This window comes from Coregonus lavaretus (assembly GCF_964263955.1).
Source record: "Coregonus lavaretus genome assembly, chromosome: 31".
In the NCBI taxonomy this organism is placed as follows: domain Eukaryota; kingdom Metazoa; phylum Chordata; class Actinopteri; order Salmoniformes; family Salmonidae; genus Coregonus; species Coregonus lavaretus.
The window spans coordinates 29,719,763-29,737,232 of record NC_140018.1 but is presented as its reverse complement, the minus strand read 5'-3'; the positions used below and the strand labels follow the sequence as shown (position 1 = coordinate 29,737,232).

Here is a 17,470-nt window from a genome sequence, read left to right as displayed (position 1 = left end):
ATCATCATCCATATCTGTTTTCTTCATAGGTGTTCTTTTTTCAGGTGCAGAATATACTGTTCTGCTCTTGCATCATATATTTTATGCATCTGACTGAGTTGTGTTATTAGCCATTTATAGCCATACCGGTCTGGAAAAAAGTATCATTTTCTAAATCCCAGTCCCTCTCACGAATTGCTTAGCCAGTGCTTGTTAAAGGCCCAGTGCAGTCAGAAACATGATTGTCCTGTGTTTTATGTATATTTCCACACTAGGAGGTTGGAATAATACTGTGAAATTGTGAAAACTATGATAATAAGCCTGTTTTGGTGGGATGGAGACGTCACAGCTAGTTTTCTGTTTTTCCCTCCCCAACTCAGACCACTCCCAGACAGTCCTAGCTAAATTCTTGCTTGAGAAATTGCTCTTTGCTAATAAGCTATTTTTGTTTCTTTTTGACAATTTGAATTTAAAACAATCACAGTAAGGTACTTCATTGTTACCCAGATTTGATATTGAGATAAAAACGGCTGCATTGAACCTTTAAGTCTCTTTATGTGAGTGGATGGATCTTGAGCATTAAACACAGAGAAGCAAGAGCACATAATTTGCCTTAGTTTTTATAACATACTGTTTGTCAGTGTTCTTCCCTCAGTTTTCCTCTGCGTAAAACATTCTGAGTTGGGTGCACCTTTCTCTAGTGAAAGATTAGGGACACTGTTACTGTAATAGAATTCATGGAATTCCATGATGTCATCCCATATTCAATATCTCTATTGTAGAAGTGCATTTGTGGCTGGTTTCATCATCTGGTCGCTTGGGGTCGATGGGATGAAGTGGGTCTTCTAGAGTTGCCTGACCTCTATTGTTTGAACACATGACTGCTGTTTTCTATCATTATCTAGGGATGATTGGGCCTTGTCATTAATACAGCGATATACAGGTAGTAGGTGTTCGCACAATGGACTACTGCAGAGTTGATCTTCCTATGCTCAAAATATTTAATTTAATATTTCCCTAGCTCAAAGAAAGCTTACTGTACAGGTAACTGCCAAAATAAAGGAAACACCAACATAGTGTCTTAATAGGGCATGGGCCACCATGAGCTGCCAGAATGGCTTCAATGCGACATGGCATAGATTCTACAAGTGTCTGGAACTGAGGGATGCGACACCATTCTTCCAAGAGAAATTCCATAATTTTGTGTTTTGTTGATGGTGGTGGTGGTGGAAACCGCTGTCTCAGGGGCCACTCCAGAATCTCCCATAAGTGTTCAATTTGGTTGAGATCTGAGCCCAGTTTTTGAAAGGTACCTATCTGGATTTTGGCTATCGGATAGTATTCGATTAATAGAACGAGTCCCCATTCAAGTCAATGGTTTGTCCATTTTATTTATTATATTTCTATGTATTTAATCCTATCCAAAAGGTGAAATCCAGATAACTTTTGAAAAACTGGGCCCTGATAACTGACACACACCCTTTAAACCCCCTATGCTCCTTTGAGACCCCTCTTTCAAAGTCAATGAGAGCTCTTCTAGCCATGGTAGGCAAAATTAATGGGCAACTTGCCATTTTTATACATGACCCTAAGCATGTTTTAATTGCATAATGAACTGTGGAAGCACTTGCTTTCAATATACTTTGTATCCCTCGTTCACTCAAGTGTTTCCTTTATTTTGGCAGTTACCCGCATATTCATAGGCTTTAATTATTGTCTTTAAAAATAATTGTATCTACTTTTTTCAGTTATCACATTGATCTTAAATATACTGTATGTGAAGAACAAGTATGTTAAAATAGCAGAGGGAGGCTTTCCTCTCCTTGTGTGTAGCATTTTGAGTTCATAGAAGCTTTGCATTCATTCCCACGCTCCCTCCCAACAGGTCCTTAGAAACCAAGGTTACCTTCCAAATGGCACCTTATTCCCTACCCTTTTCCCTTTATAGTTCACCACTTTTGACCAGAGCACCTAATATAATGCACTACATTTGACTAGGGCCCATACTACTCTGGTCAAAAGTAGTGCACTATATTTGGGACGCAAGCCAGGACTGAATAACCTGGAGCTGCCTTACCTGCCATTTAAGTCTTTACTGCGGTTATGGTCACAGACAATGTTGTATAAATATTTTAGAAGCTTAAGTAGGATCAATGCATCCTCGCACTGTCCTCTGAAATGTGACGGACAGTATCAATTGTCCCCCTGAAATGTCAAGTGCATCCAGACCTATTCTACCACTCAACCAGTCACCATAGTTTCCGTGGTGTATAGGCTTATAATGGTGTTTGCACAGCTAGCCTTGTTTTTCATGAGGGCTGGCCCTAGTGGGATGGTGAATAGACAAACAAAAACACATTTCCTCCAGCACAACCTGAAATTGCATTTATTATGTACATGATGCAAGGTGACCAATGAACTAGCTCACCTCACCAGGTGTGGAGTGTAATATATTTGTGCTTTCCCCTCCACATGTTATGTCCCAATTATATCTCCTTCCTCCCTTGTTCACTTCCCTGTACCTTTAAAGAACATTTGTGGAATAAGAAACATGGCGGAAACTACCACTAGCCAATGCCTCCACCAATCCAATGCTTTTAGAATTATGGGAAGTAGAAAACAGGTGCACAATTCAGGAGACATTGGGACGCACCGGTGAGGTGATACCCCGTGTAGCTCAGTTGGTAGAGCATGGCGCTTGCAACGCCAGGGTTGTGGGTTCGATTCACACGGGGGGCCAGTATGAAAAATGTATTTACTCACTAACTGTAAGTCGCTCTGGATAAGAACGTCTGCTAAATGACAAAAATGTGATATGAGTATGCATGGTGCACCATTTTGTCCCATTGTCTGTGTGTACAGAAACATGAAGCAGATGTAGCCCTGGCCTTTCAGGTGATTCTCTAATTATATGTAGCTATCAGCTTTCAATCTGTAGCTATTAGCTTTCAATCTGGTATTGGATGACTTCTTTAGGGGGGAAAACTTCACCCGTTTAATGTTACAAGGTCACTCAAAAATGTATGATGCCCAAGTTGTGGTGTTGTGTGGAAACTTGGTCTGCAATGCTGTCTGTCTTCCTTTTTCTTAGCACCCCAGCATAATTGCTTGGAAATAAGTATGGCTATTGAACCACATACAGTAGATGCATAGACAGTTTAAAAAGAGAATGGATACATACACAGAGTATACAAAACCTTATGAACACCTGCTATTTCCATGACATAGACTGACCAGGTGAAAGCTATGATCCCTTATTGATGTCACTTTTTAAATCTATTTAAATCAGTATAGATGAAGAGGATGAGATTTTTAAGCCTTGAGACATGGATTGTGCCATTCAGAGGGTGAACGGGCAAGACAAAATATTTAAGTGCCTTTGAACAGGGTATGTTGCTAGGTGCCAGGCATACCGGTTTGTGTCAAGAACTGTAAGGCTGCTGGGTTTTTCACGCTCAACAGGTTCCCGTGTGTATCAAGAATGGTTCATTCATTCCCAAAGGACATCCAGCCAACTTGACACAACTGTCGGAAGCATCGGAGTTAACATGGGCCAGCATCTCTGTAGAACGCTTTCGACACCTTGTAGAGTCCATGCACCGACGAATTGAGGCTGGTCTGAGGGCAAAAGGGGGGGTGCAACTCAATATTAGGAAGGTGCTCCTAATGTTTGGTATACTCGGTGAAGAATGTTAAATGTGTACAACTGACACTCACGTAGTGTCAAGCGCTCACAATGGTTAATGGATGCTACTACTACACGAGCAATTCCCTGGGGTGTATTCATTCCGCCTATTCTGTTGCAAAATGTTTCTTAAACGGAAGCGAACGAAACGGGGCGGGACCTACTTCAATTTGTCCAATAGAAACTCTCGTTTTGCTCTGTTTGCTTCTTAAACGGTAAATGGTTTCCGTAATGAATACACCCCAGGACTTGTGAGGGAGTCGGAGGGTGCTGCTGCAGGAAGGGGAGCTCTGGGAGAGCTCGGAGGTTGGATCTGCACCCGGCAGTCTATCGCGGAAACGTACAATTTTTTATAAACAATAAATAAGTGTCGGACTGCACAGGTTGAGACGCGTACGAGGTAGGTAACGTCCGCGACTGTCTTTTTCCTCCACAAACTGAATCCAATGTAATTGTTGAAAGCTTTGGAAATAGTGGTAGTTGTACACAGGGTTCTTTTCGCTAGGTGGCTAACGTTAGCAGGCTACATTGATGCCAATTGAGGCTGTCAAAACACAGAAAGCGATTGCCATCAAATGGATAATTCCTTGGGGAAACCTTACGGTTTCACACAGCATCCTGGAATGTGGAATTGTGTTGCTATTGTCGCTGAAAGCAATGCTCCCTTTCAGAAAACACTACGGGTTTCGAATGATATAAACATATAGCTGGACAATTCAACATTTGACAGACGCTCCAGGACAACAATGTGGGAATCACTGAAGGTTCATTACACCACTCTTCAGTTCAGTCGTTTCCCAGATGCATAGCATGCACTATAGGCGATGCCAGACGGCTGTTTTATAACCGTTCCAACGAATGGTTCCATTCCAATAGAATCCTGTCAATCATGCATCATCAACGCGACTGCATGAGGATTAATGGAACCCTTACTTGTCCCCTGACCGAGGTGTACCGGTTTTTGTATTCATTGCCTTCTCACAGGGCAAATGCATTGCATGTGGCAACAGATTCAAGTGAAAGCAAGTAAATTAAGTATGGGCCTGGGCCTGCATCTAGCCTACAGTACACAGTGCTGGTACACAGTGCTGAAAATAGAAACCGTTTTCATATATGGACACAGCGGTGTGCGTGCTCTCGTTATGGATGGCAATAACGAATGCCTATGCTCTATTCACATGTGTAGCCTACTGTCCTGAAAATTATCTATTTCTGTTAATGATTACATAAGAGTTCAGTGTGTGCAATATAAGCAACGTTGTTCTCGGTCTGACAACTAGACCAGACAGATAACTGATGATGGAAAGAACTAGAGGTGCCAAGTTGACAATATTCCATTGATCCCACTGTCTGGGGAGGGAGGTCACCCACGAAAATGATGTCATTGTTTTTCGAGGGACTATGGTCTTTGGTCATTTCCTTACCTGGTTTTATGAGCGTGAATTGGTATGAGTAATGTCACAGTGATACTGCTGCTCTTTGCGACAGAGGTGTTGTACCTGTGTTGACATCCTGCTAGTAAAAGTTGAGGGAATTACAACTTCAAAGTCCATTCAGGAAATGCTCAATTTACCATCCAGCTCCTGCACTGCTGGTTTCAACTTTTTTTTGTTTTGTTAACATTTTGAAGACAATATTGGAAAGACCCAGTGGAGGCTCCTCCGAGGAGGAAGGGGAGGACCATTCTCAGTGAATTTCTGAAAAATAAAAAATAGTGAAACATTTAAAGTTAACCTTTTTAGATAAAACTATGCTAAATATATTCACATGTCAACAAATAATTATAACACACTGTTTTGCAATGAAGGTCTACATGTCCAGCAGCAATCAAATCTGATATTTGGGATATGCTAATGCTCTCCACTGGTGCCAGTAAGATGGGCTACAGAGCGCTCAATTGGGAGTTGAGAATTACGATAACTAGAGACAGATTAGTATTTTCTTTGTCTTCTCTTTTCAGCAACAGCCATTTGCTTTCTAAACTATGTTTTTCCTACGATTGTCTTTTAAAATATTGAGCTAGGCCTATTTAACTGCAACTCAACAATCAGCTATTTGGTAGGTTATTTGCGGCGCGCGCTGCCCAAATTGCGCGCTTAAAACAATCCACACCTAATTTTTAAAAGACTAATGATCCTCTGTGGCCAAATCATGCTCTCTGGTGTAGTATTTTGAATGATTGTATTTATTTCTGTATAGGCACGAGTAATTATATAGCAAATTTTGGCACATTTAATTCAATTTACTTTAGGTGAAGCCACTAGCCTATTGGATGCGCCGCCTATGCTGACATCAATGTTAAAGTAACCGGTGCGTAAAACATCTGGTCGTGAGGCTTACAGGGCCGAGTTCAAATGCCACATCAAATTCCAAGCAATCGGCGCAGTGCCTAAACAGTTTGCTTTGCTGGTCAGCCATCTGGCACAGTCTCTGCTTTCTTAAAATGAAAGAAAGGCGCGCAGGCTTCTCTCCAGGCGATGCTCCGCGTGATCCTAAAGCCAGCCCCTCCAAAACGTTTAACAGCGGTTGCATTTTAATCGTGATTGGAATGATTTTAGTCTACTTTTTTGTAGCCTACGTTTACATTTTGGTATTGAGCTACGGTATGGCGCCATACCCTGTATGAAGGCCTTTGGATTTACTGGCGCTGCACGTACACTATAAAACACAAGGTTTTTGAGGCTGTAAAATGCTATCTCACTGGTTTCTTATTTGACTACTGCCCGCTGTGTGTTGATTATGGTGAAACTGGGAGACATTTTCCTTAAACAACATCCCACACATGGGACAAGCCAGGGTTATTGTAACCCTTTCATCAGGCATTGGTTGCATCCTTTATAGTGCACTACTTTTGACCGGAGACCTGGTCAAAAGTAGTGCACTATATAGGGAATAGGTTGCTGTTTGGGACGTAATCATTTACTCCACCCATAGCAGCAGCAGATTGTAGGCTAACCACCACAGTGTGCGGTGGGTGCCAGTGATGACGGAATGGGGACTGCACAAATATATCATGTTTCTGGATGGTATAATACTATATGTAGGGTTCCAGACCCTATCACCTTTGTAATTAGTGTAATGTGAGCTGAATTAGTCATGCCCCAGTGATCAGACTAAAGTCTCAGTTTAGTGTGATGAGGAGTGTCACCTTACACCGTCTGTGGTGTAGGCTACCCATCCTCTTCTCCAGGTGCTGTGTCTGACTCTAGTGTCTGTCGTCCATTCACACACATACATAACTCCGCCAAACTGGCTTTGTTGTGCAGGATAAGGGCCGTAGAAAGAAGGGCAATGGAGGTTGGAGGTTTGAGTTGTAAAAGGCATGCATTGTTTTGTGTTTTTCACTCATTGTGCTATTAGCACATAAAACACTTTTTTTTCTGATTTGAAGAAGATGTGTAGGGGTGTAAACATTCACGTTTAAACGAAATTGCGACGATAACGTTAAGAAAAAATCCATAACCGAAAACGTTTTGTTTCTCTTCCACAAAATAAAAATCACAGTGGTTATAACAAAACTACCACTAACAGGCGAATACCTAACGCAACAATGCTGTAACGTTAGTAGGAGACATGCATCTTTCAAATTATTTGCCATGGATATTGCACTCCGCACGTAATCGTCGTTAAATTGGAAAAATGGCAGAGGCAAGCGACAGCAGCGAACAGTTTGCTCTGCCCTGAGTCAATACTGCTGCGCTGTGCTTTTAGCCGGCCCAATGTTACAACGTAGCGATTGGTGCTTTGGAAACATGCTGAAGTACAGACTGACTGCTGGGAACATGTCTACAACTTCATCAGCAAGCTGTCAAACTATCGTAAATAAGTGACAAGTTACACGCTGTTTATCAGTGCAGTGCCCAACATCATTGGCTAGCTAGCTAAAATTCCATCCCTTTGTTTGTCAGTGAAGCTACCTAGCAGCAGACAGGCCACAAGCTAAATCAGCTGATGAAATCACTGGTGACGGATATGCTTTACAACTTTCTCACCGCGAGTCTGTGTCTGCCCCAGTGCCTGTGTTTCATAGCGAGTGAGTCATGCACAAAACAGGTTGCGGGAAACAATGCTGTCGAATGGATTTAGAAATATTGATAAGTGGCAGTTGGGACGTCGAGTGTGCGACGTCTCAAAATGGCAATTTAAACGTTAAGAAAAATCGTTTAAACTTCAACCCAAGGCTTCCCTCAGGAATGGAGTTAGGCTCTCACTCTGTACCAGATAAAGTCTGTACTATTGCTGTAAGGACAATAACCTACATGGTTTAGTCTACAGTGCACACTACAGTTACAGTAGGCCATTTCCATGTAAAAGGATCCATGAGCACCAACATTTTGAAGTTCATAGGAGCACATACATTTGGTGTCAAATGAAAGCAAAGGGTCTATAATTTTGAGAAATTAAGGCATATATACATTTTTCAAACATTTTCCATCCTATACATTTTGAATAAGAAAATACTTTTTGATTTCTGGTCAAACTGATGGGAAAAGGGGTCTTAGAAAACAGCTACCAGAAAGTCTTAAAGGGTATTATAAATGCATCAAAACCCAATAATGTTGACATTAAGACCTTTGCCAACTAATATCAACATTTTATGTTTAATTTTAGAATTAGACTAATAGCCAATGTGTAGAATAATACCCAAACATGCAAAGGAGAATATTGCATTTTTCAACCTTTGTGTACCTATTCAGGATACATCACAATGAATACATCACATATCCATAGTTATGCATTTCTGTATAGTACACATCAGGGACCCATGATGTAATTCAGTTATCATGTGTTAATCTACTTCACTTACTGTAGTTAAATAACCCAAATAGATTTTTTCAAACTCAAGGTGTCATATCATAGCTGACACCCCATTCTTTCTGCTGACATGTTTCAATCTTAATTCAGAGTAGACGTTTAAGAGTTTTTGGAAAACTTGGTGACAAAAAACTGCACTGTTCTTTAAGTAACCTAAAATGTGTTTTTGTCCAATTTTATGTGGAAATTGTTGAAAGTAGTCCTTGTGCATAGAGTTGTATGGTTTGTTTAACTTTGCAATCAATGTTTTTTTTTAAGGTAAAAAGCTGAGTCTTCGCATCATTCTGTTACCTTGGAATTGCCCATTACCAGTATGAGTTTTATATAATTATTATACATATTATTATTATATGTTTTAGTGTTGTTGCTGATAGGATTTGTGTATCTAGGCAATATTTGGTGATGGAGTATCAGCTTGATAGTTTTTATACAAGTGCCCAAGGCTGAATAGGCCTAGTACACACAGCCACGACACACAGGCTAGACAGAGGCCTATTCAATCCATTTAACTTATTTGCTTCTCTTTTCACTCTGCAGCCAGCTAGTGCTCTAAGCTATGAGTTTAGACTAAAAAGTTGCTGTTGACTCAAGCATGAGGAGGTTCCATTTGTAATATACCAATTTATAAGTCGCTCTGGATAAGAGCGTCTGATAAATGATGTAAATGTAAAATGTAAATGTAATATATGAATGTATTATTTCTCCCTTCCATTACCAACCCTGAATGCTCATTAGGTATTTATTCTGAACAAAAATATAGACTCAACAATTTCAAAGATTTTACTCAGTTACAGTTTATATAAGGTAATCAGTCAATTGAAATAAATTAATTTAGCCCTCATCTATTTTTTATTTATTTTATTTATTTCACCTTTATTTAACCAGGTAAGCCAGTTGAGAACAAGTTCTCATTTACAACTGCGACCTGGCCAAGATAAAGCAAAGCAGTGCGATTAAAAACAACAACACAGAGTTACATATGGGGTAAAAAAAACATAAGGTCATAAAATACAACAGAAAATATATGAATTTCACATGACTAGGAATAGATTTAAAAAAGTAGGGGTGTGGAGCAGAAAACCAGTCAGTATCTGGTGTGACCAGCATTTGCCTCATCCAGCGCGACACATCTCCTTCGCATAAAAATGATCAGGCTGTTGATTGTGGCTTGTGGAATGTTGTCCCACTCCTCAGAGGTATCGTGGCAAGGAAACAAAACATGAAGCAGACTGAATTTCTTGAGGAAAAGAGTCCTAATGTTGGAAACAAACAGCCTTATGTTGTCAACCCGGAGTCACATGTTTCTTTTCCAAGCTATAGCACACAATATTTTACATACAGTACTTTAAAGGACCAAAGAGTTTAGTGTGCTTTGTGTTTTCCTTTATACCATGGAAAATCAGGTATCGCAATGCTGGTATCGTGACAACCCTAACTACTCTTCCTGGGGGCCAAACAGGAATAAAACAATGCATCATAAATAAAACAATACATCATACAAGACATTGCGTTATACACATTTACATTGCTGCAATATTACAGATTAACAATATTACAATGATACAATATTACAGTATGTTTGTCTCCACAGTCTGTGTGGTTCCATGAGGTGTTTTATCAATTTTTAAAAATCAGGTTTTATTGCTAGCTTGAGTTACCCGAGGTGGAAGAGTTCCATGTAGTCATGGCTTTATATAGTACTGTGTATTTCCTAGCCTCTGTTCTGGACATGGGGACTGTGAAGAGACCCCTGTTGGCATGTCTTGTGGGGTATGTATGGTTAAAGCTTATTCAAGGGAAACTTTGACCCATATTATTCCATCAGCTCCCTAATCCCAACCCTGTGACATAATAGACTACAGTGTTTTTTCTCTTGTAATTGAGGGACATTAGGCAATTTTTCTACACAGAAACATTCTGGTTCTATAGATAGAATAGTGGAAAAAGATTTGCCTCGCCCATGGGATGAGCATGCAGCATTCACTGTTCTTTTTTGATCAGCATTTAGCTACAGCATCCATTATTCACGTGTCTCTATGGCCTTTAATCATGTATAGCTTTTTTACTAAACTTGGCTCTCCACTGTGTTGCTATCCATCCTGTACCGCTGCTGATACTCAACAAGTGCTTTTAAGAAACACAGTGGGATAAGCAGCTTGGGTCCTCCTGACTCTACTGTGGGTTTGTTGGTCTGGGTTTCCTGGGCCTAATGGTGTGTGTGTGTGTGTGTGTGTGTGTGTGTGTGTGTGTGTGTGTGTGTGTGAGAGAGAGGCCACCACTGTTTTCCCTGCCAGTCCCATTTGGCTCCAGTCAGTGTCTCAATGTGTTTTCCATGTTCTCTTTAGCTGGATAAGATGGATGGGCTCTGGGGGAAGTGGGAACTCCTCTCTTGGTTCTCCTGGTGTTGCTATCGGAGTGTCTTCCGACCGTGGCGCCACTGAGGCTTCCACTCTATTCATTGTTGGCGTCTGTAGAGTCTCTGGATGAGTCCAAAGTGACACCCTATTCCCTAGTGCACTAATTATGACCAGAGACCTATGGGCCCTGGTCAAAAGTAGTGCACTATAAAGGGAATAGGGTGCCATTTGGGATGTGCACATAGAATAATCAGTGGTGTTCACACAGCAAAGAGATTACTGTACGCCTGAAAAGACAAGATTGTGGGGAAGAGATTTTGGCTGTGTATGTCTCGAGGGACTGGCGGTAGAGGAAGTTATCTTAGGGGTTAGTTGACAAAAGACAGACTGCACAGACAGGGTCCCAGTGCTGGCTCGTTTTCAGTGAGCTGAATCCTTATTTGAGTGACTCACACAAATTGGCCTATGCATACAGTATGTCAATGGAAGATTGGCATGAATCGTTGTATGTGAATCAAAGATGATGGCTCACGACTCGAAGCACGATTGCAAATAAAATACAAGAGAACGTGAAGTTAATATGAACTTGAATAGGGATATGCTTCTTGCGGGAGGAGTTTAAAGGATCCTGGAAGCTGTGCTGCCATAAGGCTGGGCACATTAGAAGTGAATTGACACAGAACATGTTAAGCTCCTTTTCATTGTTTTACTGATACTTTAATTACAGGTAATAATGTGTGACCTGAAAGCCACCCTGGCCCTTTAGTCAGTTAATGACTTGTTAATAATGCCAGTGGATGTAGCCTAGACCTAGTGCAGTGCAATGATGATCAAATCCTCTAGTCTATGTTTAGGCTGAAATGCTGCTCAGTTCATTAGGGGCTACAAATTCGCAAATCTTTTTGTGGATTAAAGTTATGTTATTTACAGTGCATTCGGAAAGTATTCAGACCCCTTCCCTTTTTCCACATGGATTACATTTGTTTTCCTCATCAATCTACACACAATACCCCATAATGACAAAGCTAAAACAGTGTTTTTAGACACAAAAAACTAAACAGAAATACCTTATTTACATAAGTAATCAGACCCTTTGCTATGAGACTCGAAAATTGAGCTCGGGTGCATCTTGTTTCCATTGATCATCCTTGATATGTTTCTACAACTTGATTGGTGTCCACCTGTGGTAAATTCAATTGATTGGACTTGATTTGGAAAGGCACACACCTGTCTATATAAGGTCCCACAGTTGACAGTGCATGTCAGAGCAAAAACCAAGCCATGAGGTCGAAGGAATTGTCCGTAGAGCTCCGAGACAGGATTGTGTCGAGGCACAGATCTGGGGAAGTGTACCAAAACAATTCTGCAGCATTGAAGGTCCCCAAGAACACAGTGGCCTCCATCATTCTTAAATGGAAGAAGTTTGGAACCACCAAGACTCTTCCTAGAGCTGGCTGCTCGGCCAAACTGAGCAATCAGGGGAGAAGGGCCTTTGTCAGGGAGGTGATCAAGAACTCGATGGTCACTCTGACAGAGCTCCAGAGTTCCTCTGTGGAGATGGGAGAACCTTCCAGAAGGACAACCATCTCTGCAGCACTCCACCAATCAGGCCTTTATGGTAGAGTGGACAGACAGAAGCCACTCCTCAGTAAAAGGCACATGACAGCCTTTTACAGAGGGCAAGACAAAATATTTAAGTGCGTTTGAACGTGGTATGGTAGTAGGTGCCAACTCAATATTAGGAAGGTGTTCCTAATGTTTGGTATACTCGGTGTACAGTGCATTTGGAAAGTATTCAGACCCCTTGACTTTTTCCACATTTTGTTACGTTACAGATTCATTTTTTCCCTCATCAATCTACACACAATACCCCAGAATGACAAAGCGAAAACTGGTTTTTATCAATTTTAGTAAATGTATTTAAAAAACAACAACAATAACAACAAAAATGTATTTACATAAATATTCAGACCCTTTGGTATGAGCCTCGAAATTGAGGTCCGGTGCATCCTGTTTCCATTGATCATCCTTGATGTTTCTACAACTTGATTGGAGTCGACCTGTGGTGAATTAAATTGATTGGACATGATTTGGAAAGGCACACACCTGTCTATATAAGGTCCCACAGTTGACAGTGCATGTCAGAGCAAAAACCAAGCATTGATGGTCCCCAATAACACAGTGGCCTCTATCATTCTTAAATGGAAGAAGTTTGGAACCACCAAGACTCTTCCTAGAGCTGGCCGCCTGGCCAAACTGAGCAATCGGGGGAGAAGGGCCTTGGTCATGGAGGTGACCAAGAACCCGATGGTCACTCTGACAGAGCTCCAGAGTTCCAATGTGGAGATGGGAGAAGCTTCCAGAAGGACAACCATCTCTGCAGCTCTCCATCAATCAGGCCATTATGGTAGACTGGCCAGACGGAAGCCACTCCTCAGTAAAAGGCACATGACAGCCCGCTTGGAGTTTGCCAAAAGGCACCTAAAGGACTCAGACCATGAGAAACAAGATTCTCTGGTCTGATGAAACCAAGATTGAACTCTTTGGCCTGAATGCCAAGCGTCATGTCTGGAGGAAACCTGGCACCATCCCTACTGTGAAGCATGGTGGTGGCAGCATCATGCTGTGGGGATGTTTTTCAGCGGCATGGCCTGGGAGACTAGTTAGGATGAACGGAGCAAAGTACAGAGATACTTGATGAAAACCTTCTCCAGAGCGCTCTGGACATCAGATTGGGGCAAAGGTTCACCTTCCAACAGGACAACGACCCTAAGCACACAGCCAAGACAACGCAGGAGTGACTTCGGGACAAGTCTCTGAATGTCCTTGAGTGGCTCAGCCAGAGCCCGGACTTGAACCCGATCGAACATCTCTAGAGAGACCTGAAAATAGCTGTGCAGCGACGCTCCCCATCCAACCTGCTAGAGCTTGAGAGGATCTACAGAGAATAATTTGAGAAACTCCCCAAATACAGGTGTGCCAAGCTTGTAACTTCATACCCAAGAAGAATCGAGGCTGTAATCGCTACCAAAGGTGCTTCAACAAAGTACTGAGTATAGGGTCTGAATAGTTATGTAAATTATATATTTCCGTTTTTTACTAAAAATCTGGTTTCGCTTTGTCATAATGAGGTATTGTGTGTAGATTGAGAGAATTAAAAAAAAATCCATTTTAGAATAAGGCTGTAACGTAACAAAGTGGAAAAGGTCAAGGGGTTTGAATACTTTCTGAATGCACTGTATGCCGATCAACTCTAAACAACTGTATGAAATAGGAATTAGGCCCTATAGGAAGGAACTGATTCAATGCATAGGCCTAGTTAACCACTAGACCTGTAGAATATGTCCAATGTTTAACTTTTAAGTGGCAGAGTCCCTCTGAGCACCTTTTTATTGGCATTAGACTTCAACTTGAGGAAGATGATTCTTGTCAATCTTTAAGCTGTGTAACAGGGGTTGTAGGTTGAAGTTTGGCTTTGGATTCACTGCCTCTGCTGATCTCATCAAAACCAAATTCACTGTACTGGGAGGGAGTTCACAAAATGGAATCTCTAGGAATGGGGGGGGACTCGGGAGGGGAGGAGATTCCTGTCCACTTCAATAGCAAAAATCTGGAAATCTGCTTATCCTTTTACAATCCTAGTTTGGGCAAGGCTTGGCTGTCTGAGATTAATGCTTCAGCTTTTGTACAGTCGCCTATACTGGGTCATATTCACTCACTGGGCACATAAACTGGAGAAATGTTTCAAATGGAAAACATGAGCGGTAATACAGGCCAAGTTCAGGTACTGTTGTTGGCTACCTCCTGAGTTTTAAACCCTTGACTCATGTCTGGTGGCCACAGCCCACTGTGACCCTGGTAGGCATTACCTTCCTAGACCAGACTGGCTGGAACCAGGATCAGGAACCTACTCCTGCTGAGCCTATGTCAGCTCCAGTTAACACGGCATGGATGAAAGCCCTATTTCTGACCTGCAGTCAGGACCCCCCCCCCCCCCGCCCCGTCAGGAACCATAGAATTAGAATTAGTTTACCAGTCAATTTGCCAAGGTTAGAGGTTCCAAACCTGTTCTACTCATTCCATTTCTTTGGATGGAACCCTGACTGAGGAGGAAAAACATATCTGTTGTGTGAGCATGACAGTAAAAATTGAATGGCCCTACATAGTTCCGTAAGGTGTTAACTTAAATCATTAGGCCTGTAGTTTCAAAACCTGCTTTGTCAGGTATGATAATCCTCACTCACACAACTGACTGTGGTGTACAGACTGTATTCTAGGCCAAACCGACGCACCCTTCATGGCAGGGAAGCAATACTTTTAAAATCTCTCTCTGGGACATAGCTCATGTCTCGATAAACCACCACCACCACCTGACTCTTACTCCATGATGCAAGTTCTAACTGATCATAGATAGTTACTAAGCATGACATATGGTATTAAGGTACACACTAGTCTGCTGGAGTAGGCCCCTCCCACTCTGAGCTCATACTCCATTAGCCTACATTTTGCAGGCTGAAATGATTTCTTAGCAGATATTATATAAATGATGATAAACACAATTAAACCTCTTCTGGATAGGACCCTTCATCTCAATTTCCGCCTAAAATGACGTACCCAAATCTAACTGCCTGTAGCTCAGGACCTGAAGCAAGGATATCCATATTCTTGATTCAATTTGAAAGGAAACACTTACGTTTGTGGAGATGTGAAATTAATGTAGGAGAATATAACACAATAGATCTGATAAAAGATTAAACAAACAAAAAACGTGTATTTTTTTTTTGCGTCATCTTTGAAATGCAAGAGAAAGGCCATACATTGAGATGGGAAGCTGGGGATGATTTAGATGTTGTCCACAATAGGGCAACACTGTTTGTGCAAAGTTTCAGACTGATACATTCAAGAATGAGAGAGCTATATCATATTTAGTATGAAGTCTCCCAGATGTCCCTCACAAGTTTGCCCAAATGTACCCAAGTGGCCACCAAGTACATAACTATAGAGAACATACAAAAATGCTATGGTAATAAATAAATAAATCAAAGTTTACACACTCCCAGGAATGTCATACATGATGGATCATTAGCTTCCCTACATAAAAGGTACTAACCTTCACTCCTCTAGATGGCCGGGTGGGGTGTGGGTGTGGAGCCAGAAACAACAGAGGGGTCAGACTGGAGGAACCAGTTCCTATGTTTTGAATGAGTGGGGGATGGAGGACTTTAATGTAGTCTCTTTGGAGTTTGCTCCCAGAGGTCATCTGACACCACTATTAAGGATGTAAAAAAATTCAGAACTCAAGTTTACTATTACTTATTTGATTGAACCTTTTATTTTAGCAGGGGGTGAGCCCTGCATCAGTACTTGTATGGATGAGCCCTGCATCAATACATCAAATACACAACACCTATCTATAAATATTTATATTATATAGAGTATGGGGAACACAATCACTGTAATGAAATATGTGGACCAATAGGCAATAAGACACTCAAAAACCACAGCATGTCATAGCCAACATACCCTAACGCACGCAACTGCATTAGCATGAAAAGCAAAATCGTATTTTAATTACTGATCTAAAAGTATATTTTCCTTCCAAAAATCTTTCTTGCGGCCTGGAATCAAAACTCCTCATCCATTCGTGCAGTGTCACTCTCCCGGTCAATTTCTGCAATAATCTCATCCAAATTTGTATACTTGGACTTCGATTTAGCTTATCCACTCTTAGCAGCCATGTTGTACTTTTTTCAGTTTTTAGAAAAGTTTGTAGAAGAAAGCGAACCGCTGCGGAACGTAAACGCTCCTGCGTCCTGTTGATTTTCAATTGAGAATGAATGGTGTTATGCAGAGCTCTAGCATAACAGCCGTTTGTCATACAAAGGGTGATCACATACTCATGGAAAGCCCAGCTCATTGACTATCTGTTTCAAAATGATAGGTGGTCATTGGACCAAGACACTGTCAATCAAGTGAACACCGTCTGTCTCATTGGTGCGTATCTTCTTGGGCTAATTGACGTGTTGTGTAGCCAATACGTAATGTAGAATGATGAAACAATGTTTGGTTGCCTTCTAGTGTCTGAGGTTTAGCTGATTTTTTTTATTTATTTTTTATTTTATTTTTTAGATTTCATAAATTGTTTTGTTGAAAGAGTCGGAATTCATGCGAAATGCTGTATACAACATGGATCGTGTTTTAGGATATAAAAATTGATTTTATCAAACAACTAAGCTACATTTTATCTCTGGGACCCTCAGGATGACAAATCAGAGCAAGATTACTGAATGTAAGTACATTATTTACCTTCAGAGGTGAATGTATCAAACCAGTTGCCTTGATTAAAAGTGTTTTGTTGTTGTGTATTATCCTCAAACAATAGCATGGTATTTTTTCGTTGTAATAGCTACTGTAAATTGGACACTGCAGTTAGATTAACAATCATTTAAGCTTTCTGGCCATATAAGACATGTCTATGTCCTGGAAAGTTGGCTGTTGTTTAAAACGCCGTTCTAGTCAAATATCGCATATTGAGCCGATTTCGGGACACTGATCCAGTAGGCAGGATAAGGAACAGGAAATGATAGTTAATACCTGTAATATTCTATATTTATAGAGCTAAGCATAACCATAG

General features: G+C 41.1%; 1 protein-coding gene across 4 annotated transcripts in view; it reads left to right on the top strand.

The window, feature by feature from the left end:
• The first annotated feature begins 3,920 nt into the window (after positions 1-3,920).
• The window catches only part of LOC311106863 (unconventional myosin-VI-like), a 118,476-nt gene continuing 104,926 nt past the window's right edge, over positions 3,921-17,470 (top strand). For all 4 annotated transcript variants that reach the window (XM_084149247.1, XM_084149246.1, XM_084149245.1 and 1 more), the window contains exon 1: positions 3,921-4,064. The gene's annotated coding sequence lies outside the window, so the exon portion shown is untranslated. The remainder of the gene's footprint in view (positions 4,065-17,470) is intronic.